The sequence below is a fragment of the Desmodus rotundus genome, chromosome 4 (genome assembly GCF_022682495.2).
Source record: "Desmodus rotundus isolate HL8 chromosome 4, HLdesRot8A.1, whole genome shotgun sequence".
Classification (NCBI taxonomy): domain Eukaryota; kingdom Metazoa; phylum Chordata; class Mammalia; order Chiroptera; family Phyllostomidae; genus Desmodus; species Desmodus rotundus.
In genome coordinates, this window is record NC_071390.1 from 8601091 (window position 1) to 8623464 (window position 22374).

At 53.9% G+C, this 22374-nt stretch overlaps 1 long non-coding RNA gene across 1 annotated transcript; it reads left to right on the top strand.

Moving 5' to 3' along the window:
* Positions 1 to 49: 49 nt before the first annotated feature.
* On the top strand, positions 50 to 22313 carry LOC123479270 (uncharacterized). Its single transcript, XR_006654837.2, has 4 exons — positions 50 to 250; positions 2651 to 2758; positions 3668 to 3853; positions 21968 to 22313. It is a non-coding gene; the product is annotated as an uncharacterized lncRNA (long non-coding RNA).
* Positions 22314 to 22374: the final 61 nt, after the last annotated feature.

The window sequence follows — 22374 nt, forward strand, 5'->3', positions numbered from 1 at the left end:
ACGGAGGCGGAGCAGAGGCGGGCACGCGCTCCGCTCCGGACAGCGAGGCTCTAGCGCCCAGCGCGCTGCGCCAGCCTCGCCAGCTGCTGGGTGGCTTTCATTCTGGGAGGGGCGGACCATGCACCGCCACGGGCCCCGGCGCTAATTGGCTGCGGACCAGAAGCCCCCTGCACCACGGGTGCCGCTCCGGACGCTGATTGGTGAAACCGGGGGAGGGGCGTGCCCTGCCCGCGACGTGAGGCCTGGAGGGGTAAGTAGAGAAGAGAAGAGCCAGGGAGGGCTGTCTGCTGGAACCCGCCTACCTCTGAGCTCTGTGCCCTGGGGTTGAACAGGTGACTGGGACCGGGGTTTCAACAGGTGACCAGGCGTCGGGCTCCCTTGGCTTAGTGGTGAGACTCGCCAAGGACGGGATAGTTATGGCGATGGAGGAATGACCCAAGGTCTACACACCCACCTCCCAGCCTTTAATCCCAGAGCCAGGAGCCTCTTCTCGCCTCCTACCTGCTCACCAGCATCAGCAAGAAAAGCTGTGGGGAGGTAGGACTGGGCGCAATCTAAGGATGCAGTTTTGGAGCCAGAGACACCTAGCAATCAAGTAACTTAATGTTTGCACAGCACTTTGGAGAGATTTCAGCTGGATGAAATCCTGCCCAAACCTCTGAGGTTCACACAGGTTAGGGTTGTCGCCTTAGTAAGTAGTGGAAGAGACACAGCACTTCCTATAGGGGCTTCCCAACAAGTGTTCAGAGCCTGGGTGCCATTTAACTGGTGACTTAGGTAGAGGTGGGAAGTGGGCCAGAAAACTTTCCGGCCCTAGGATTAGGGGTGTGCGTGAGAGCAGCTCTGACCCATCCCCCCTGGATGGGGGCACTGTTTCGAGATCTGAGGTGTATGTGCCATTTGAAACGCAAAGCATATTTAGCACCACAGTTTAATACTTTGAAATGCATACAATATTTTTGTAAAAACAATGGAAAAAAGTAGGATTTTTGAATAGGAGGGTGTGCAGTGGTCATGCCTTTCCCAGGAGAAGGGGCAACACTTTTTTGTGTTTTCATGGAAGGGTACTGGGAAGGGGCCTTGTGGGATTCTGTGGGGCTGGGAACATGCCTCTTCTGGTGGACGGGCTGGCAGGGGAGGGCTTTCCTTCCCCCATGGCTATTGAAACAAGGAGCTGGCAGCCCTCATTAGGCAGGTGGCTGTGCCCAGCAGCTTGAGAACGGCCCAGGGGAGGATGCCCAGAGCCTCTGCTGCCACCAGTTCCCGTTAGAATGAAAGAGTGAGTCAGCATGTCAGCGGTGGATGGGGTCTCTAGGGTTAGTCAGATCAGTCTTACTCCCCACCTCTCGGGGAGAAGGACTTCTTTTAGGTCACACGGTGAATGCACTAGCAAGAACTGGGTCCCATCACGCCTAGCTTGGTGGCTTTCCTGCTATACCATGGACCCGGAGGTGTTTCACACCAGGAGTCCATGTGTGCACCAGCAGAAATCAAGTGTAGGACGCGGGACACTGGAAGAAGGGGCCATACCTTTGGCTTGGGCCACTGCCCTCCAGGGCCGTCCAGGGGCCAGGCGGCCGGCATGGGGAAGGGCTTGAGGTGGTGATGTGATTCCGTTCTGGCCACCTGTCCCTGTGAGGGGTCGAAGATTTGTTTCCCTAGTCTCTTCCTCACTTCCTCCTCCCTAAAGCTTGGTTGAAGTCCCGAAACCAGGCAGTAATGCTCTCTCCACTTGCCAACCCAGTTCCTTTTTCAAGTTTGTGTTGGCACCCAAGTGAAAAAGTCATTCCTTTATTTCCTCCCCTTCTCCCACCAAAAATAAATAAAAGAGCCTGTAAGGCGTGGGGCTCCTGCAGAAGTGTGGCAGGTTTGCTGACACAACTCTGAGCTCTTACCACGAGAACGAGGCCCCCAGAGGGGTATGAAGGTTATTTTCTATAAATGGAAAATTCCACTCTGTTCGCACAGCCCTGCAGCCTGCATACTTCCAAGGTATGCAGACACTGCAAGCTCTGAGGGGTGGGAGCCACTGTTCTGAGGACAACTTCTGCAAGGAGAGTTTAAAACCACCAGCTGCTGTGTCTGACCCCTTGGGTGGCCCAAAGAGAGGATGGCCGAAGGTGAGGCCCCTCTCCTCTCTACATGCTGTCACCTTGGGGTTTTACAAGGGGAGTGAAAACCTTTCAGTGCACGCGAACGAGAACAAATGCCTTGATGTAGCGCTGCAGGGTGGGTGGGTAGTGATGATTTCCAGAAGATGCCCTGCCCAGGGGTGGAAGGGAGCTCCTGTGTCCTGCGGGAGGTCTGGCGGCTCCGTGCTGTTTCCCCAGGCTGCTCAACTTGTCTGCTATGGCCTTGGCCATTGTCATATGCCAGTAGGTCTTTGTTTGGAGAGGACATCTGGGAGTGGAGCCCAATGTGCATGAGGGCTTTTGTTTTCCAGCACACACTGGCCTCGGGGCACTGGGTGGCCACAGGAAGGCCTGGGTGGGTGCCTGGTTCAGCTTTGGGTTAACTGGGCGGTTGCTTTTGTTGCCCAGCTAGGCTGCAGCCTGGCCGCGAGCTCTTTAGCTCTCTTTGAGGTGGTGGAGCTTACTTCAGAGATGTTCTTAGCACCTCCAGTGAAGTCTGCCTTTTGTTCCCTTTGCAGAAGTCTGAAACAAAAGACGGAAAGATCCAGAGTGTGAAAGTGTCTTCAAGGGACATCCTCGGGTTGGTGGAGGCAGGAGATCAGATCAGCATGGGCCTCATCACAGAGGTGAGAGGTTGTTGCTGTTCAGTGTCCTCAGGGATGGGCCTGCAGGCACAGGTGGAGGGCTCTGGCAGGGCAGAGGTGGGGGGTGAGGATGGGCTGCGGGGCTCTGCGTACCCCCGCTCTCTGCATGGCCCCCAGCCTGAGCCATTTCCTTTGCTGGCGGCAGAACTGAACCAGGGGAGGCAACACACAGACCTGAGGCTTCTTGAGGCTCTTCAGAAACATGAGGTCAGCCCTGGGGAACGAGGCAGCTTGGCGGGTGTCCAGCCAGCTACAGAGACGCCGTTTGTCAGGCTCTGGGTTCCCGCCGACTTGCCTGCCAAGCTCTTTCGTGGGGCAGGAAGGGCTTTGGCTCCTCAGCCGTGGGGCTTGGATGAGGGTGAGGGGCGTCTGGGCCCGCTGGGGGCTCTCTTCTGTAATAGTGTTGACTTTGTTCACACCGTGTCTCCGGCTAAGCTCCGAGAGGCCTGGGGATGGCGCTCCTGCCCTTTGGGGGCTTAGAGTTGGCCAGTGAGTCGCGAAGGCATGTGGGGAAGTGGTGGGAGCTTCCTGGGCCTTCTGCAAAGTCACGTGTCCTTGGATGAGGGACCTAACCAGTCTGGGCCCCAGTTCCTTCCTGTCATCAGTGAGGGGCTCATGGTGTCGAGTCGCAGGCACTTTCCCCTTCTTGCTTCCTTATTCTTATTCCAGGTAAGTCCGCTCCCTCCACCTCGGATGCGCTGTGACAGGTAGAAGCCAACAGAAACACCCATTTCCCCTGGGCAAGGGTTGGGTCAGGCGAGGGCTGGAGGCCCTGCCCCAGTTCCTGATGTGAAAGCGGAGGTGTGTTAGGGGGATTCTGGGAGGGAATTGGCTCCCTTGTTGATAAAGAGAAAAACAAACTGACCGCTTGCCCTTCTTCTGGCCCACCAGGAGGTCGTGGAGCTGAGGCCACCCTGAGGGGCAAGTCTAAGGACAGAGCGCTGGCACGCTGGGCACGGCTGACCTCGGGATATTTCCCTCGGTGACTTGCTACACAAGATACACACCTTTGTCGTTGCGGCACTGAGTCCGGTTTTCTTTTACCTGCAGCTGAATTCATTCTAACTGGAACACGCAGTGAGTGATATGAAGTGAATGCATTTGGTGGTTCTGTCGGAAAGGTAGGGCACAATATTCTGGCCCGAGAGAGGTGACAGCTGGGTTGGGACTGTGTGTGTGGACAAGGGCAGGAAGGAAATCAGAGAACCGAGAACACGGGGCTTCATGGAGTCTCCTCGCTCCCAAGGCCCAGGCCTTGCGGCAAAGCCTCCCAGCTGTCAGTGATGCTAGTGAGGCCGCATCGTCAGACCAGGTGCTCTACTTTCCAGCACTGGCTCCTGGCCCTCGGCACGACGGCCACGTGAGGCAGGTACCGTGATCGCCACGTGTTACTGCAGCTGAGGCGAAGGCCGCACAGCTGACACTCAGAAGGGCTCGTGCGGAAACCTGTGTCTCTCTCGCTGCAGAGCTGGGCCTACTCAATGCACCTGGTCATCTTCTGGCCCTGGGGCTTTGCGGACCCGTGGGAGAGGCTGGCCAGCAGCACAGGCAGCGGGGGCCGGAGGAGAGCACGCAGGGAGCTCCCCGTGTCAGAGATCGCCCCCCAGACAAAACCCACTCCAAGTCAAAGCAGTCCGGGTTTTCCCGTTTACCCAGGAGTGGGCACTTGGGTACAGTGAGTACTCCTTTCTGTCTGCGTTGCACCTGCCGCCCCCCAGGAATGAGGTTTGCTTTTACAGGTCTGAGTTGTCCCCGTTTGTATTTGGTTTAAAGCAGGATAAGGCTGGAGGCTGACAGTCTGAAAGGCAGATGTCCCAGGGCTGATGGTGCTGATAATAACAGTGATAACAATAGCTCTCAGGTGCGGTGCCCTTGCAAGGCACTGGGCATGAACTGGTATCATTTCCCAAATCCTCCCAGCAGTCCTGCAAGCAGTCCTTTCGTCTCACAAAAAGGAAATGAAGTTTTGAGAAGCAAGAAGAGTGCGCCCAGCGTCTCCCAGTGGGCTGGTGGGTGGGATTTCTGCCAGACCTGTGCTGTGAGCCACCGTCCTTCCTCCACCCTCTCCTGGCCCATGGACGCTCATTCCGTTAGAGTTCACTGCATCCTGCCGCCCCACCTCCTTGAGTGCTTCCCTGAATGGGCCCATCAATCTTCTCGTGCTCATCTTCAACCCCTGCTGTCTGCAAGTGGGGAGGAATAAGAGCTGGGGCCCCGAGCAGTGGAGTTACACATAAAACAGCAAACTGTGAGGTCCAGGTTGTTCTCCAGGGGGCCTGAGGTCCGGGCGGGGGGTCAGACCAGGTTGCCAGGCAGAGTTGTTGTGTACAGTTCTGCAGCTTGTGCACCGACCGCCCCAGGGCTTCCCACTTAAGAGGATGCCTTTTACTGCACAGGCATGGGACTACATATTCCAGTGAATCTATGATCGTTTTCTGGCAGTTCTGGAGTGGTGTCTTTTTCTAATGGAATCAGTCTATTGTGACAGTTTTCCGACAGGCGGAAAAAATTGTTTTGGGGATGAAGTGCCAGTTTCCCAGTTTGCCTGAAGCTTTGGCTCTGGCCAGAGGTGTGAAATGCTAAGCTTCTTGAAAGCAGGCTTCAGGGTGGCCGTCAGCTAGGTGCCCGTGGGCCTTACTAAAGCTTCAGGTGAAAGTGCCTCCCTAGTTGAGCTGATCAGGCAGGTGCTGGTCCTAGAAGGTACAGACGGGTCAGCTGCGCTGCGTGGATGAACATTTTAAAGACTGCTCAAGTCGTTTTAGCCATCTTCTGGTCTTACTTGGCCTACACTTACATTTTCCCAGCTGTCCTGAGTTCCCCAGGCATTTCTTGTGCCCCGCAAGTGCCTGTCCATGATGGTGAGTTGGCAATAGTGTCTGTCCTGGGGCTTCTGTGGCCTAGTGACTGAAAAGAAGGCAGGTGGTGGCCGAGGCTGGTATAAATTGAGCAACCTCGAGCAAGTCATTCCCTTCTCTGGACCTCGGTTTCTCTCATTTAAAATAATTGGATGGCCTAAGGGTTTTCTTGGCTCTTTCCAGCTCTAAAGTTTATTTGTTCACCAGCAAGGCCTGGGACCACGTGGTGAATGGGACTGACCTTCTCCTGAGCTCCTGGAGTTTACACTCTAATTGGGCAGACAGACAAGCAAACAGGTGCTGATGCTTTGGTGGGAGGCTAATTGGGTTTCTCTGGCTGCTGTGATCAATTACCACCAACACAGTGGGTTAAAACAACACACACTTATTTTGTTACCATTCTGAAGTCAGAGGTCTGAAATGGGTCTCACTGGCCTGAAATCAGGTGTCTGTCTGCAGACCTGGCTTCTGTCTGGACGCTCTAGGGGAGATCTGCTTCCTTGCCTTTTCCAAAGTTTCTAGAGGTGCCTGCATTCCTTCGAGTCACCCCCTTTCCCCCTCCTTCTTCAAAGCCAGCATCTACAAACTAAGTCCTTCTTACCTTCTTATGCTGCCACCTGTTTTTTTCTTCTGCTTCCCTCTTTCAAGAAACTCTTTAAAAATTCATTTTAGCGAGAGATATCAATTTGTTGTTCCATTTAGTTATGCATTCATTGGTTGATTCTTGTATGTGCCCTGATCGAGGATCAAACCTGCAACCTTGGTGTATCAGGACAATGGTCTCACCAATTAAGCTACCTGGCCAGGGCCCTCTTCCACTTTTAAGGACCCTTGTTGAGGACATTTTGTTCATAATCCAGGATAACCTCCCTATTTTAAGATCAGGTGATTAGCAACCTTAATTCCATGCCCAACGTTAATTCACTTCGCCATGTAAGGTAGGAGTCAGAAGTCAGTGTGGCCGCTGTTGTGCCAACCACAGTGGCAGTGGGGCCTGGAGCAGGTTGTCCTCCTCCTGAACCTCAGTTTCTCCATTAGTAACAGGCTCCTTAACCTCAGCACCACTGACATTCACTGACAGGAAGACAGTTCTGGGGGCCAGTCTGCACATTGCAGGGTGTTCACAGCATCCCTGGACTCTGTCCATTAGGTGACAGTAGCAACTGCGTCCTTTCCTGCCACGTGACAACCCAAAATCTCTGCAGACTTCGTCACATACCCCATGGGGGCGGAATCACACCTGGTTGAGAACTCATCTGTGAAGTGGGTGCTTCGTGGTGTGGTTGTGAGGGTCAGACCGGGGGTGACAGTAAGAGGTTTGGCACAGTGGCTAGTGGGTGGCGAGGTCCCCCGACGTGGCGGCTGTCCATGTTTTACTTTTCCGAAGGCACATGACTGTTACCGTAATTAAAACACAAGTTTTTAGAATAAACGTTTAGCAGTGGGGCACCAGGCTTGAAGATGAAATATCCCCAGAGCCCAAGTTACCTGTTCAATGAAAATATTACAAATACATTTTAATTATTCAAGTAGTGGATTAATTTCTGTTGTGCAAAATTCTAACAATATAGACAAGGCTGATATTTTCTGTCATCTCCCCAACCCCCCCCCCGCCCCCCATTTCCTTCCCCAGAGGTGATCCCTGAATATAAGTTCCATGAGGACAGGGGCTTGATTTGTATTTTTCATCATTTTATCTCCAGAGCTTGGCATGGTGCCAGGCACACTGTAGACATTCAATTCATGTCTTTTGAATGAATGACTAAATGAGTGAGTTTAGTGTGTATTTGGATTTAAAAAAATTTGCTATATACAATAGAAGGAAAAAGCAAACAAAATATAACCAGAGTCATTGAAGTTAAGAACAATCTAACAATAGCCAGGGCGGGGGTGGGGGGTGGGGGCGGGGACAGTGGGTAGAGGGGATTACAGGAACTACTATAAAGGACACATGGACAAAACCAAGGGGGAGGGTGGAGAGGGGGGAGGGAGGTGGGTTCAGCTGGGGTGGGGTGGAGGGATGGGGAGAAAAGGCATACAACTGTAATTGAATAACAATAAAAAAAAATTTGCTATATAAATTTTAGTGGTGCTTATTATTTTTTACCTTAGTTCCGCAGCTTGCTAGCCATATATATGGTCGAGTGACCTAACCTCACAGAACCTTAATTTCATCTGCAAGCCAGGGTTAAGAATACTACGGCATGGGGTATTGAAGAGGTATGACAGTTCTTCAGCCAGGCATCTGTATGGGCACACACGCGTTCCTTTAAATTGAGCACGCTGCGTGGTGGTGTGCAGCTTGCTCTTTTTCACTTAGTACGTCTCCGGAGTTTTCCGGGCCAGGATATATAGCGCCGTCTCCCCCTCTTTGGCTGCTGTGAGGATGAGCCGCGGTCTATTTAAGGGCTGGTGTCAATCTCCCTGCTCTCCGACTCCCGGTGTCTGGCAGGTGCTCAGCGAGCAAGTATCTTATGCTGAATCATTGGGCAGAGTGCTCCACCAGCTGGAGGAGCCTGTTGATATTTCAGTTTCCATCAACTGTTCAAGTCTTTGAGTCTTTTTGGTTCCAGTGCGTCAGAGTCTGGCCTGGAAATCTGCCCGAGATTATTTTTAGCCTTTTTGGCCAGGGGACCAGCTGCTCTATGGAAATGCGCCCTCGGGCCGAGGCTGGTCTGCACGTGCCGCCTGCGTCAGGCCCCCACAGGCTCTGGAAGGTGTGCCTGGGCCTCGGGTGGACCCGGCTCGGAAGCTGATGCGGTACCTTGGGTTCTGAATCTCCACGCAGGACTGGGGGTCTCCCGGGGTCAGCTGTAGTCAGTGGGTAGGGGACCCGAGGGGAATCCCGGGTCCTTTTCGGTCCCGCTCAGACTGTCTCTGTTGTGGTGGTTGGATGCCGGTGGGACATTTTCACTCGGGCCTCCGCCGCTGCCTCTCTTAGCACCACGCAAACTGTGAGTGTGCATATCTCAGTACCTTTGCACAAGCTGTTCCTGTGCCAGGAACACCCACCTCCTCCTCCTGTCATTCAGAGGTCAGCACATATGTCCCTCTTTGGGAAAGCTTCCCCTTTCCCACCAGGGAAGAGTCAGTCACTTTCTTCTCTGAGTGCCAGGGACTTCGTACCAGCTATATTCTGGTCACGAGGTAGGGCGGACCGCTGCTACCCGTCTACTGCCCTCATGGGCCAGGGGCTTATGAAGGCAAGGACCGTCGGTGCCCTCCTCATGCCTGGCCTGTCGTAGGGCTTTGCACGTGTCTGCGGCGGGAGGGAGGCTCAGTGGCTTCGGAATAAAGATGCTCAGGAACAGGCGGGTGAGCTGAGGGAGTGCGGCGCAGAGGAGAAATCGGGTGATGCGGAAACCCGGGCTGTCTTTAAGAGGCCACGCATAGCTGGCTCTGCTCAGACGGCCCCTCCTCGCCTTCATGGTGGTCCTCCCAGGCTGGCACAAGAGACCCAGGGCAACAGAGACTTCCATTCAACTCTGCTGAAACCGCTTTATGTTCCAGCAACATATTAAAGGAGGGTGGCAATCATTTCAGTGATACTGTATTTTTATTATTTGTAATATTACATGTTATTATGTTGTATGTGTGTGAGACAAAGCATCTCGAAGCACTCTCCACAGTGGAGGTCACGGCAGACATCCATCCCCAAAGGCCACCTTTCCAGGGTGTCTGACCCCCAAATCCCCCGCTGCCTGGTGCGAGGCTACGGAGTGAGCAGTGGGTGTGAAAGGCCTTGGGTAACTCGCTCACTCAGAGAGCCCGACCCAAGCATTTCTGTGGGGCCGAGGGGTGGCTCCTCTCTAGGGACCTGTGAGCTCTTACTTCACGTGCATGTGTAACAGGCACCTTAGTCTGGTTTTTCAGCCCAAACCGCACGGTGGCAGTGATATGGGAGGTAGTGCTGGGTGGAGCAAGCCTGCAGAAAGCAGCGAGACACGGGGACTGAGGACGGGACACGGAGGGAGGACAGCAGCGGCCTGTAAAAGGCGGATGCGGGCCTTGTTAGAGCAGAGCCGCCGGGGTTCAGGCCATTTCGCGTTTGGACAAATAGTCCGACTTGCCTCCAGTCACCTCTGTGGATTTTACTGTATGATGGCAGGATATGACCTTCTGGTGATGTTAATTCTGAATTATTGGGAAAACATTACATTTCAGTGAGTCTGTTTAAGAAGGCAGGCGATGCATAGTGCAGCTGAGAAAATGATTCGCACAGTTTGGTGTTTGGAGTGTATTTCAGGTGCCTGCATTCACCTGTGTGATCTCTCTCCTTTCTCCAAACCAGCAGCAAATGATGGTAACGGTGGGTAGTGTGGCCAGCACTGTCTGAGAGCTCTACCCTTTACCTCCTTCAATCTCTAACGACCCAGGGAGGCAGGTATTATGGGTAATCGCACTTTATAGGAGGCGGAAGGTGAGGCTCAGAGAGAGAATGCCACACATCAAGGTCACACAGCCAACAAGAACTTGAAGGGACTTTGAACCCAGGTTAACCCACTCCAAAGCCAGAGCTCCTGGCCCCTTGGCCCTGCCCTGCTGTGGTTTTCCTCTCTTGCCTTGGCCGACTGCCGCCCTGTCGGGTGTGTCTCCTGCTGTCCTTTAGTCTCTCCACGTCCCCCAGCTCTCTGGCAAGGTTCAGGTGATGGAGTTGCTGCCCAGGAGGCTGGCTGCATGGCCAGGGTCCCTGCTGTCCCCTGCTGCCATATTTGCTGATGAACAAAGGGCTCCCTTCCTGGAGCCACAGCATTCATTGTCCAGTCACAGGAGAAACCTCCCAGGTGTCCCCTGACAGCCCGAGGGTGAATCCTGACTGTCTGCCTGGACAAGCTGCAGGTGTGTCCATGGCCTTTGGTTGAACCGATCGCACCTTGTCTCTCTACCAGGTAAAGTCTGGGGGCATGGTCCTGCATAGTGAAGGCTCAGCTGGAGGGCAGGAAGTGGCAGAGTCCAGGGTTCTGGCCAGGAAGGCACTTTGGCCGCCTCACAGGTTGCTGTGAGGCCGAGCCCTGGAATCTGCTGGGTGGTCTAAGGCATGATCGGACCACCACTCCCTAGGTGCTGCCTTGGGCCGCCCCGGGTGGAACACAGTGTCACCTTCGGAAGGGAACTCATCAGCAGCCACGTCTTGGGCTGGGACGGGCCCTGAGTGAGCTGGAGCTGGGGGAGCTTTCTGACCTACTGGCAACTTGAAAGCTGTTTCCCTCCTCTGGGCCTCAGGTTCCTCAGCATGAAATAAACTGTCAGGCGATGGCGTGGGAAATGTTACCGCCTGGCATGGTTAACAAGGGCCAGCAAACTGTAGGAGCTCCCCCGTGTTGTTAAAGGAAACATTTGGCAGGCAGAGTTGCCTCTGCAAAGTTTGTGTAAAATGCATAGAAATATATAAACATATGTAAAAGTGTAGAAGGACATTTATAAAACTGCTAACAGTGGTCATCAGGTACTGGAATTATGGGTGAGTTTTTCTGCATAGTAATACAGTACTTATTTTAAAAATTTTATTTTTCAATTACAGTTGACATTCAATATTATTCTGTATTAGTTTCAGGTGTACAGCATAGGGGTTAGACAATCCTATGCTTTACAAAGTGCTCGTACTTATTTTTTTAAAATACAGAAAAGTCAAACCCAGAAAAGCCCCCAGTCAAGCACAGAAAAGCACTGTGCTCCTGGCTCATCTGCACTGCTTCCTCTGCCCCTGAACCCTGACAGTGGCTGCCCTCCCTTGTCCCTGGAGCCTGTGGCCAGCTCTCCACAGCGGCCAGGTCCACCTGCCGGGGAGGTCTCAGTTGGCGTGCCTGCTGAATTCTCTGCGTTGCATACCTGAGTGGCAAACTCCATTTCCAACACAGCCCAAGTGGAAGTCTGGGTCCCGTATGTTTTGTTCACCTCTTGCCACTGCCCCCACCATCCTCATCCCCAGGTCCCGGGGTCCAAACACCATGCCGACCCAGGAGAGGTGAGAATAGGAGCAAGGCGGGGCAGGTGAGGGGACCTTTATGGGTCTCCTTCGCTTTCCTCTCTGTCTTAGCTTGAACTGCTGTAACAGGATACCACACACGGGGTGGCTCGTAAACAACAGAAGTCTATTTTTCACAGTTCTGGAGGCTGGAAGTCCAAGGTCAAGGCAATGGAGGTTTGGGTGCCTGGTGGGGGCCTGCTTCCTGGTTCGTAGATGGCTGTCTTCTCCCTGTGTCCTCGCGTGGCCCTTCTGAGGAGATTGGGCGCATTTGGGGTGGTATGGCCGTAGACCATGGCCTCTTCTGTAAGGACACTGCTCTCATTCATCAGGGCTCTACGCTCTTGGCCTAATCACCTCCTCAAAGTCCTACCTCCAAACGGCGTCCTATTAGGGTTAGGTGTCAACATGTGAAGTGAGGCTCACAAACAGTTGGTCTGGAGCCTTCCCCTTCTCAGCCACTGGGCTCACTCCTGTCCCACACTTCTCCCTCTGCTCTCCCAGCTTTCATCCCACAGACCCTGCCCAGCCATCAAGGCCAGCACAGGTGTGTCTGCTCAGCAAAGCTACAGGCAGTTGGCTGGGGTGGTGAGCTCATCTGCCCAGCGCACTTTCCCACACTCCTCTGGTTTCTCTGGAGAACACCCTAGTGCCACGTGCTCCTGGTAGGGCTGTCAGTCATGGCTCCGCCCCTGCCTCGGTGGAGGTCAGGACATAGGCAGACCAGTCAAAGAATCCTGCCCCCATGGCCACAGAGATTGGCTCAGGGATGGCCATGTGACTCAAAGAGGACCAGTCAGACTCTTCCCTGAGATTGATGTGAGAATATCGCCAGCGAGAAGTGCCCTTTTCACCGCCATGGCTCACCTGGCATGCTGCGAGTTTGTAGCTGTGGGGAACCGTTCTGCCTGCATTGGAAGAGCACCTCTGTGCCGAAGAAAACCAGGTATAGACAGAGCTTCTGTGTGCAGCTGAACCTGAAGCAGCTAGCCCTGGACTTCCTGTGTTTTGTTTGAGCTGGTTAGACATGGGGTTCTCTTCCTGGCATCTGAAGGAGACCTGCCTGGGACAACCTCCCTGACCCCGGGGCCCCCCACCAAGTGCAGTTTTGGAGTTAGTGACCCATTTTTTCTTCTGTGCACATTGTCACCACTTCCTGCTATCCTCCTCAGCAGGACCTCCCACAGCTCCAAGGCCACAGGTCATTACAATTAGTGAAGGGTGACTGAGTGAATGGGGGAGGGATGAACCTGTGGTTGCCTGGAGACCCTTCCTGCAGCTGCTACCGCTTCTACCTAAGGACACGCTGGGTCTGAACTTCCCTTGCAAAGAGATTTTGAAGAGAACAAGCAGACCTAGCCCCACCAGCCTGCATTCCAGCTTCAGGAATGAGGCTCAGCCTGTGGTCAGTGCCTCGGCTGTCTGGGTCTGACCAGCTGTGGGCCGAGAGGACAGACAGAACTGTTTCTGGAGCAACCAGAGGGCCCAAGGCCAGAGCACCGGCACCTGCCAGGGACAGCTGGCATCAGAGTGCATCTCGGCCCCTTAGAAGGCAGTCAGGAGGTCAGAGGCGGGTCCCACTGTGTTTGTGGGGCCATGGCTGGGGACAGCGGTCCGTTGGAATGGATGGAAAGCTGAGTTCCTGCCAGGAAGCTCGACCATCTACAGCTTCAGCTCCTGGGGGAAAGTTCAGATTTATTTACTGTGTTGCCACCCTGGGTACCGTCTTCAGTGTGGCTGCAGGAATAAAAGTTATGGCTTTAAAAAAATAAAAATGGAATCAGAGGAGCAACGTGCTTCCAGGCCTGCGACTTTAGAAAGCTTGGCAGGTAGTTGAAGAAATGTTTCCCTGTAATAAACTAGACAGTGTTTTATTTTTCCTCCAGCTAATCTTTCATAATAAATTCTACTGTGGGGTGGTGGGGCAGGGTTCTTTTAAGTAATTCTTTCCTGAAACATAACACCCGCTGGTCTTGAGAGCCAGAAAGGGCCCACGATAAGTCTCATATTGATGAAGATAAAATATTTACAATTCGCATACATTTTTGTTTTGGTTTGTGGAAGTCACCCTCTCCCCCTCTCCTCCTTACCCTGAGTCTTAAGAAGTACCACGGTTGTGACTTCGACATTCAGTGAGTCCATGGTGGTTTTAGCAGGAGCGCGGCTCGCAGGGAAGTCACCTCTGTTTAGAGATTCTATTCCCGTGACAGAAGTGATCCAATGCAATCAACTCACCACTGGCTGGATCGCTGGCTCGTCCCCTTGGGGAATGAACGGTGACACATCCGGAGCCAGATGAGCCTGGAGGAGGTGAAGTCCATGTTGCTGAGCTCGTGCCTCAGCTCCATTCATCCAGGTCCCACGGCTCAGTGGTCACCAGGAAGTCCAGGTGTTCTCCAGTGCGCAGGAGCCTGGGGACCTGGGGGAGGGCTGTGTCGTGGCAGCAGACTTCCTTCTCAAGGGGCCTGTGGCGGATTGTCACGCTTTTGTGCTGTGACATGGGGACTCCCGACTGGGCGGTAGAGTCTGTGATCTCTTCCCTTGAATAAGGACTTAGGTAAAAAACTCATAGCTGGGCTGTAATGGTTGTCACGTGCCAACGTGAGTCAGTTCGGGGATGCTCAGATGGCTGGCAGAACACTGTTTCTGGATGTGTCTGCGTGGGTGTCTCTGGATTAGCATTTGAAATGCTGAGCTGAGTACAGCAGACGGCCCTCCCCTGTGTGGGTGGGCGTCATCCAGCCCACTGAGGGCCTGGATGGAGCACAGAGGCAGAAGAAGGGCTCATCCACTCTGCAGGAGCTGAGACGCCCATCTTCTCCTGCTCTCGACAGCGGTACTCCTGGTTCTCAGGCTTTCAGACTCATACCAGGTGTTACACCGTCGGCTTCCCCGTCCCCTCCCCCATTCTCAGGCCTTCATTCTCGGGCTGAATTATACCAGCAGCTTGCCTGGTTCTCCAGCTTATAGATGGCAGATCGTGGGATCTCTTGGCCTCCATAGCTGTGTGAGATGGTCCCTAGAATAAATCCCCTCTTGTATCAGTCTGTGTCCGATTGGTTCTGCTTCTCTGGAGAACCCGATGAATACAATGGCAGTAGTGATGCTCCTTGGCATCTGGGGCTAGGCTATAAAAAGTACTCCGGTTTCCACCTGGTGCTCATCACGGAAGCTATGCCAACCTTGTCTCTGTGATTGAATACCATCACTTGGCCTCCATGTGCTAAGATTTCATCTTCCCTGTTGAACTCAAGGAACCCAGTTGGATGTCCCCATCATTCCCGGTCTACAGAGAATAGCCACTGTGGAGAGACCTTCAGGGGTGCCGCACAGCCCCCACCGAGGCTGGGTTGGGAGTGTGAAGTGTCTGCCCCACACAGGTACTCTGTCCCAGCTGGTGTCCTTGCTGATACGGACCAGTGGCAGCTGAACCCTTACACCGTGAGGCAGCAGCTGAGTCCGGCTCAGGGGAGCGTGTCCTGTCTGCAGCCCAGAGAGGAAAAGAATCTACGTAGCATCGAAACAGGCAGCAGAGGGAGGCCGGCCAGAGCCCCTTTGAGGAGCAGAGGATGGATGCCACGATGAGAGCGGCAGGGGTGCTACACATGGCAGGCTGTAGGCACCTGAGATGACCCTCAGGGTCCCCAGCGCAGGACAGTTCCACTGGGGCAGCTGGGCTGCAAACCTGAGATGGGGAGGCCAATTGTGGGGTCTGTCTCCTGCCCGGCGGGGCCCCTCCTCCACCCTCTCCACCCCTGACCTCCTGAGTACGTGTGGCCGTATCATTTGGATGTCTCTTTTGGGGATGCCACCTCTCAAATTGGCCACCTTCATCCTGCCCCTGATGTCTGGAGTCCTTCGAGAGCCCTGGAGTCTCGGGGCTGCTCAGGGGTCGTGGTGAGGTTGGGAGTGGTCAGAGCAGAAGACCTGGTGGGGGACAGGTGCCTGAGAGACCCCCACAGGGACCCTGCTCTGAGAGGAGGTCCCCAGTGGTCCAGCACTGTGGTTCAGTGCCTCCCGCAGGTGTTTCTGTTCATGGGTAGAGTTGTGAAGGGCCCCTCTCTCTGAGCCTGAGTTTATCCCCGTCCAGGGGGTGTGGCCTACAACAGCAGCTCACAGACCCTAGCATGAGACATGTTTGCTAGACTCATTTTTGCCAAGGCCTTGCCTCTGAGCCTGGCCCTTATTTCTTCTAAGGCAGGGATGTCAAACTCATTTTCACCATGGGCCGCATCAGCCTCGAGCATGCCTTCAAATGGCTGAATGTAATTTTAGGACTGTATAAATGTAACTACTCCTTAACAGTTAAGTGAGAGCTAGGCACTGCCTCCAGGTAGAAACAAGGTGCCAGGCTGGATAAAACAAGGTGACAGCTGGATTCGGCCTGCGGACCTTGTATTTGCGACCCTGCGCACCTATTCTAAGGATACATAAGACTGCCACAGCCTCATCCCCAGGAGCTTGTGCCTTCCCCTGTTCTACGCTGGGCTGCCCCAGGGGTGAGGCTGGGTATGGAGGCAGCAGCCCAAGATCCACTCTTTGCCATGGGGCTCCCCACTGTGGGCCCCCCCCCCCAGCTCTTTTTAGGCACTAGCTGGGCATCTAGGTGTGGCCCTGCAAAGAGGCAGGAGCGTCAGCTGCTGGGGAGGTCAGAGGCTCCTGACGTCCCTGGGGAGGCCTTCTTGGCCACATGTCCTTAAAGTTACTTTGTGAGGATGGCGAGGCCCCTCCCCTCCCCCACCCCGGCCAGCTAGGCGTCTCCTTCGCACCATTTATCCAAGGCCTAAGTCAGCTGAGCTGTGCCCTGCTTGTCTCTCTTCCAGAGCACACTCGTGCTGTAGGGGAAGAAAGAAGCTTTACTCTTGGTCCTGCCCCTGAGGCCTGCAAATGAAACTGACAAATGACAGATCAACAGGGGAAAGGCATACCGAGGTTATTTGATGTTGATATTTTAATTTCTCTGCGCATGGAGACCTTCATGGAAAAGAAGACCCAAAGAAACGGCTGGACCTGGGGTCTTACAGGGTATTTTAGTGCACTGGGGACCATTCGGCCTTCCAGGGGTGATAACTAGTGGGAAGGTAAATGTAGGCGAGGTGGATGGAAGGGCAGGGGGTTTTAGTGGGGTTTGCTGTGCAGGCCCACCTCAGCGCTGACTTTCTGTCCCCAGGGCCAAGGGTCGTGCTCCCAGAATGGGAGGGGGGAGGGGGGACATGTTCCCAAAGGGAAATTTATGTCCTGCTTTCCGGCAGGTAGGGGAGGGGCTGTGTGTCTGCTACTGGCGTGTCTCCAGCTCGAAGTTCTGTGCCAAAGTGGCATGGTTTGGGGTGGCGAATTCTGGTCTCCCTCACTGCTCCCTCCCCTCCCCCCACCCTCCCCTCGGGTTCATATGTTTGCCCACGCTTACTTCTGTAAACAATGTCATAATGCTCCCAAACACCCTTGGCAGCTGGGGTCTAACAAATTGCCCCAGAGAAGGTGACAGTGCAGGGAGGAGGCCGGGGGGTGAGGGAGGGGTGCGGTGGGACTTCCTGGGCCCCGGGCCTAGGAGCTGGGCTCTGCTCTTCACTTGCGGAGAGGCCTCAGGTATGTGGTTTTGCTTGTGCTGAGCCTCGGGCACGTTATCCGTCCTGTGGGGCAGAAGCTCCCCAGCCAGCTGGTGTGAGGATAGAGTGGGGAGGAAGGCATTCTGTAAACCATGGAGTGTTGGGCGGGGCCCAGCGGCCCCTCAGCCTTTCCCCCTAGTGCTGACCTTGAATTCTGGCCCGCTGTCAGGGACCAGCTGGGATGGGGACAGCAGTGAAACAAACTGATTCACTCCAGCTCAGAGAAGCTGGCAGGGTGTGCAGGAACTGTCTGAAGGGCTCCCCCTTCTCTGCTGCCTGGTGAAGCAGGAGCCGGTGGTGCTAGTGCACCACCCTTCCGCTTTCCTCCTCATCAGGCTCCTACCTGCACAGGAGCCAGTGCTGAGTAACACCCACTGCTTGTTCTCAAGCCCCGGAAGCGCACACTCTGTGTCCTGTTTACGAAAGCTTTGCCTGCCCCAACGTTATGAAAATAGTCTCCTCATCACTTTCCAGAATACTTTTGCTTTACTTTCCATGGTCTATACTTGAAAGAAAAAAAAAAAAAAAACACCCTAAAATTTGCTTAAAGATTGTTTGCTGTAGAGTGAAATTCAGTTTGGGGCAAAAATAGGTTCAGCTGGGAAGTGGGGCCATTGTCGCAGGGTTGTTGTGACATTATGGGAGATAATTGGAGTGAAGTGCTCAGAGCGGGGGTGGGCGCACAGTGAGTAAAACTCAGTGGAGGCGCTAATGGCTGTTGTGGACCCACCTGATGGTTTCTATGGCCGCCTGGGTCCTGTTTGACAGCGACCTTCACGGAGGGGAGTTCCATTTCTCCACTCTGACGGTCCACGCAGTCTGGATATGCTCGTAAATGCAGGCACTTACAGTATTTCTGCAGAACACAGTGTATCTATTCTTTTAATTTTTTAATCCTCACTCAAGGCTATGTTTATTGGTTTTAGGGAGAGAGAGAGAGGGGGAAGAGCGAGAGAGGTGAAAAAGAAACATTGATTGGTTGCTTCCTGCGCCCCAACCAGGAATCAAACCCGGAACCTAGGCATGTGCCCTGACTAGGAATCGAACCTGCAACCTTTTGATGGATGGGATGGTGCTCCAATCAACTAAGCCACCTGGCCAGGGCAAACTTTTTTTTTTTAAGAAACAACTTTGCTTCTGTTTTGCACAGAACCGTGATGGAGAGAATCACAGATGCTGCTGAGCAGCGAGCTTGGGGATTTGTGCCACACTCCCAGCTTTGCATGGCTTTCCTCTCCCCATTGCTGTTGGAATGTGTTCTCTGGACTCTCTCCCTCAGAGCTGGAGGTGTGCATTTGATTTTGTTTGGGCATAAACATTTCTCCCTCTGTTGCCAAATACCAGGATTTGTAAAGTTGCACTCTCAGCTGTGGACTGAGAAATGGATTGGACTGAAAGAAAAGAATTCAGAGTTTCTCGGTATTGGGTTTCCAGGGAGGTGCCTTGAAGTCGGGATCCACGGGGGTCTATATTTGACCCAGCAGTTCAGGCAGGAGTGGAGGTGAGTGGAGGGATTAGAGGCCCAGGGGCGAAGCTGTTTGTGTGTGGCTCCCGGCTGCTAGTTGGGGTGGAAGCAGGCACAGCTGTGGCCAGGTGGAGACCCGGGTTACTTGAGTAAGACTCCAGACCTCAGGTGGGGAGGGAAGTGTCCGGAAATCCGGACTCATGGCTACAGGCAGGTTGCCAACTCTGGTGAACTTTTGACGAACCATTTCAATATTTTATCCTCCCTAAGGTAGAGGGAGCTCTGGGGGAGCAGACAGGGGCCATATTACAAGGCAGGAAGGCAGAAATTGCAAGTTAGAGAGTGCGCCTCCCCACTAACTCTCGGCAGGGGTGGGCACACTTTCTTTACAGGGCCAGATAGCAACATCATGCACTTTAGGGGCTGTAGGGTCTCTCTTGCATATTCTTTTCCTTTTTGATTTTTTTTTCTTTAAAATATGTAAACTGGTTCTTGACTTGCTGGCACGCAAAGAGGCCGAGGGCAGGATGGGGCCCACGGGCCACAGATGGCCAACCCTTGCATCCCACCACCCTTGCTTCCCTCATGAACCCTCCAGCAAGCTGGGGATTTTGTTTTATTTACTTCGTTTCCTCTAACAGGGGTGTCCAACCTTTTGGCATCTCTGGGCCACAATGGAAGAAGAAGAATTGTCTTGGGCCACACATTAAATACATTGTGCCATGTAATCACACACACACAAAACTCTCACAATGTTTTAAGTAAATTAACGATTTTGTGTTGGGCTGCATTCAGAACCATCCTGGGCTGCGCGAGGGGCTGCAGGTTGGACACTGCTGCTACTAGAACGTGACCTCCACAAGGGCCAAGGCCATGGCTCCTTTATTCTCTGCTCTGCCCTTCAGGCAGAGGCTGACAGAGTGGGCACTCCAATCTGAGCTGAAGGATTGGATGTGGTATTAGTTCTAATTTCATCTGTGGCGACTCATCTGTGAAACAAGGGACGTGTATTGGGTGGTCTTGGAGGGGGACCTTCCACAGCTCACGTTCAGATGTTCTAACTTGCCGACAATGATAGCAGCACAGGAGTAAAGCAAATAACGCATGTGAGCCGAGGGCTGGCTCTTGCCCACGTCCTGCCGCGGCATCGGCCCTGTTTTGCTGGTGCTCAAAGAGAGATGGTTCTCTAAAAACCAGTCTGATCCTCTCAGTCCTCTGACCCTTTGCTGTTCTAGCCCTCATGCAAGCCTGCCTGAGAGCTAAATTATTCAGCAGCCGATACAAGCACAGGCACTGACCAATCAGGATAGATGCTGGCTCAACCAACTGGAGCTGCCATGGCGACGCCTGCAGCTCTTCTCTCCGCCCACTTCAGCATTGCCCTGGTTGTTCTCCACCTGGGCATGAGCATTCCGTGCCCAGGAGACTCCTATGCACCCTTTCAGACCCAACTCAGCCCACGGCTCCTGTGTCCCCCAGGCACACTTAACTGTTCCTTTCTCCGCACTGCTGTAGCACTGAACCCTTCTTGATTATCACACTTGGTTTTGTCACCGACTTAAGTTTGTTTCCCCTCTGGACTCCGTCCTCAATGCCTGCAACACATCACTGGCTCCTAAAAGCCTCAGTAAATGTTTATGGAAAGAAAGGGATTTAAATCAGAAGAAGGAGACTCACATGGCAGATTTCTGGGACCATGAGTCTAGGATCAATATGACATCTCTCCTGGGTTTTGACACTTGGCTTCAGTTCATCACAGTTGCAAGTGGGCATTTTCGTGAGGCTCTCGCACGATGAGAGAATTGGGTGGCAGCCCCAGGCAGCTGGGCCTTCAGGAACTGGCGCGTGTCCTGATGGTACCCAGACCACCATGGCTGTCTGCAGGAGGCAGGCTGTCTGGAGGAGGCAGAGCTTCGAGGCTGGGAGGCGGGCCCTGGGTCTCCCACCCGGAGACACCTCACCTCTCTGGGTTGGGTCCCTTGCTTGTCTGCTGAAGGGATCACTGGATTCCCTCCAAGGTTCCTTCCAGAGCTGAGGCGTCAGTGACTCCACTAAAGAAATGGGCCCTTTTCCTTCTGATCAAACACGACCCGTTCTGTAAGTGCGCCCTCCTAGGTGGTGCACACAGCATCGCTGTCGTTCTGTGCCCACAACTGCCCTCGCTGAGTGCCAGGCACCGAGCTGCCAGGGCGCCCGCCCGACGCTTCCTGTCGTTCAGCCTTCTCAACACTCCTGTGCCCACTTCACAGTGAGGCTCAGGGGGGAGTGAGGGACGGAGGATGTGCTCTTTGCCCCCGTTCTCTGAGGTCACCAACAGACCTCCTCTGTATGCTGCTGACCTCCTGGCTCTTTCCAAGGGTGTTCTCTGTCCAGGGGTGTGTACTGGCCCGTGGTGCGTGGCTGATCCAAAGTGGCAGGGAGCTGACATCCTGGAGCATTCCCCAAATTCCCAACCAAGAGGGGGAGAGGGGTTGGGAGGTAAATGCTGCCCTGCCACGCCCTCCATGGGACGGCTCTGCCCAGTCTCCCGGGGACTCGCTGTGGATTGAGCCCCATCCACCCACCGTGGTTGATGCTCATTAACACACCTTTTGTTGGTGTTCTTCCCTTCCTTGCCACACCTGTCGGCTTCTGGGACCCTGTGCTTCCTGGGATAGGGTCTCAGGTAAACTACCTGCTCCCAATGCATGCATTGTGGCCTGGCTTGGGGGAGCCCACGTCTGCTAAGTGGTCGAAGAACAACTGTGTTTATGGCAATTGAAGGAAGAAGGCCGCAGCTGTCCAGGAGAGTTTCCGCAGAAGGCGGGAGGATTGTTAAGTCCTGGTAGGCAACAGAGGGGACACCCAAGTGGGGTCCCTGAGGAGAGACAGAGCTCAGGGACTGCTCAAAGGGGAGGGCAGGCATGAGAGAAATCGACCTGGGATGGTGCACTTATCACCCCTGGCTGGAAGGGTCAAGGGCAGGGAGTGGCGTCAGAGCCTGGAGCTGGCATAGACTACCCAGTCTGGATAGGCTCTGGTCGTTTGTGGCTGGGTCAGTTGCCCCCACCATGCTCTCCCCCCAACCCCAGCTTTGCTGGGGCTTTGCAATGGGTGAGCCTGACCAGAAGCTGAGCGGCAGGACAGGGAGGGGAGGCCAGGAAGACATCAAACACCGGGGCTTCTGTGGACCCCAGCCTGCACTTTCATGGGAGCAATGTCTGTCTATACCACCTTACTGCTCCTGCTTACTCAGAAAACGTGCCTGGAACTCGGTGTGCCGTTTTATTTCCGACTGGATGCCTCCTTTGCTTTAAACAGGAAGCCTCTGAGCAGCCCCACGTTTGGAGTAATTGCTCCTTCTGCTCCTCTGCTTGCACTTGCCTGACCTTGAAAGAGCCATTTTCTGGGACCGTTGCTAATGGACCTTCACATGATGACATAAAATATCCTGGTGCGTGCAGGAAGAAAGGAGCAGCCGTCTGGAGTGATCCTTCACGTTCTCCAGTGTCGTCTGATGAAATGGCCAGGGTGATGGATTCCCCTGCCACACTCCCGTGGTGCCTTCACCCGCTCTGATGCTGGAAATGACATTGCCTTTAAAGTGTTTTTTAAAAATCCTCACTGATGATATGTTTTTTTAAAAAAATTGATTTTAGAGAGAGAGGAAGGGAGAGAGAGAATGAAACATCAATTGGTTGCTTCCCATACATACCCCGACTGGGGAT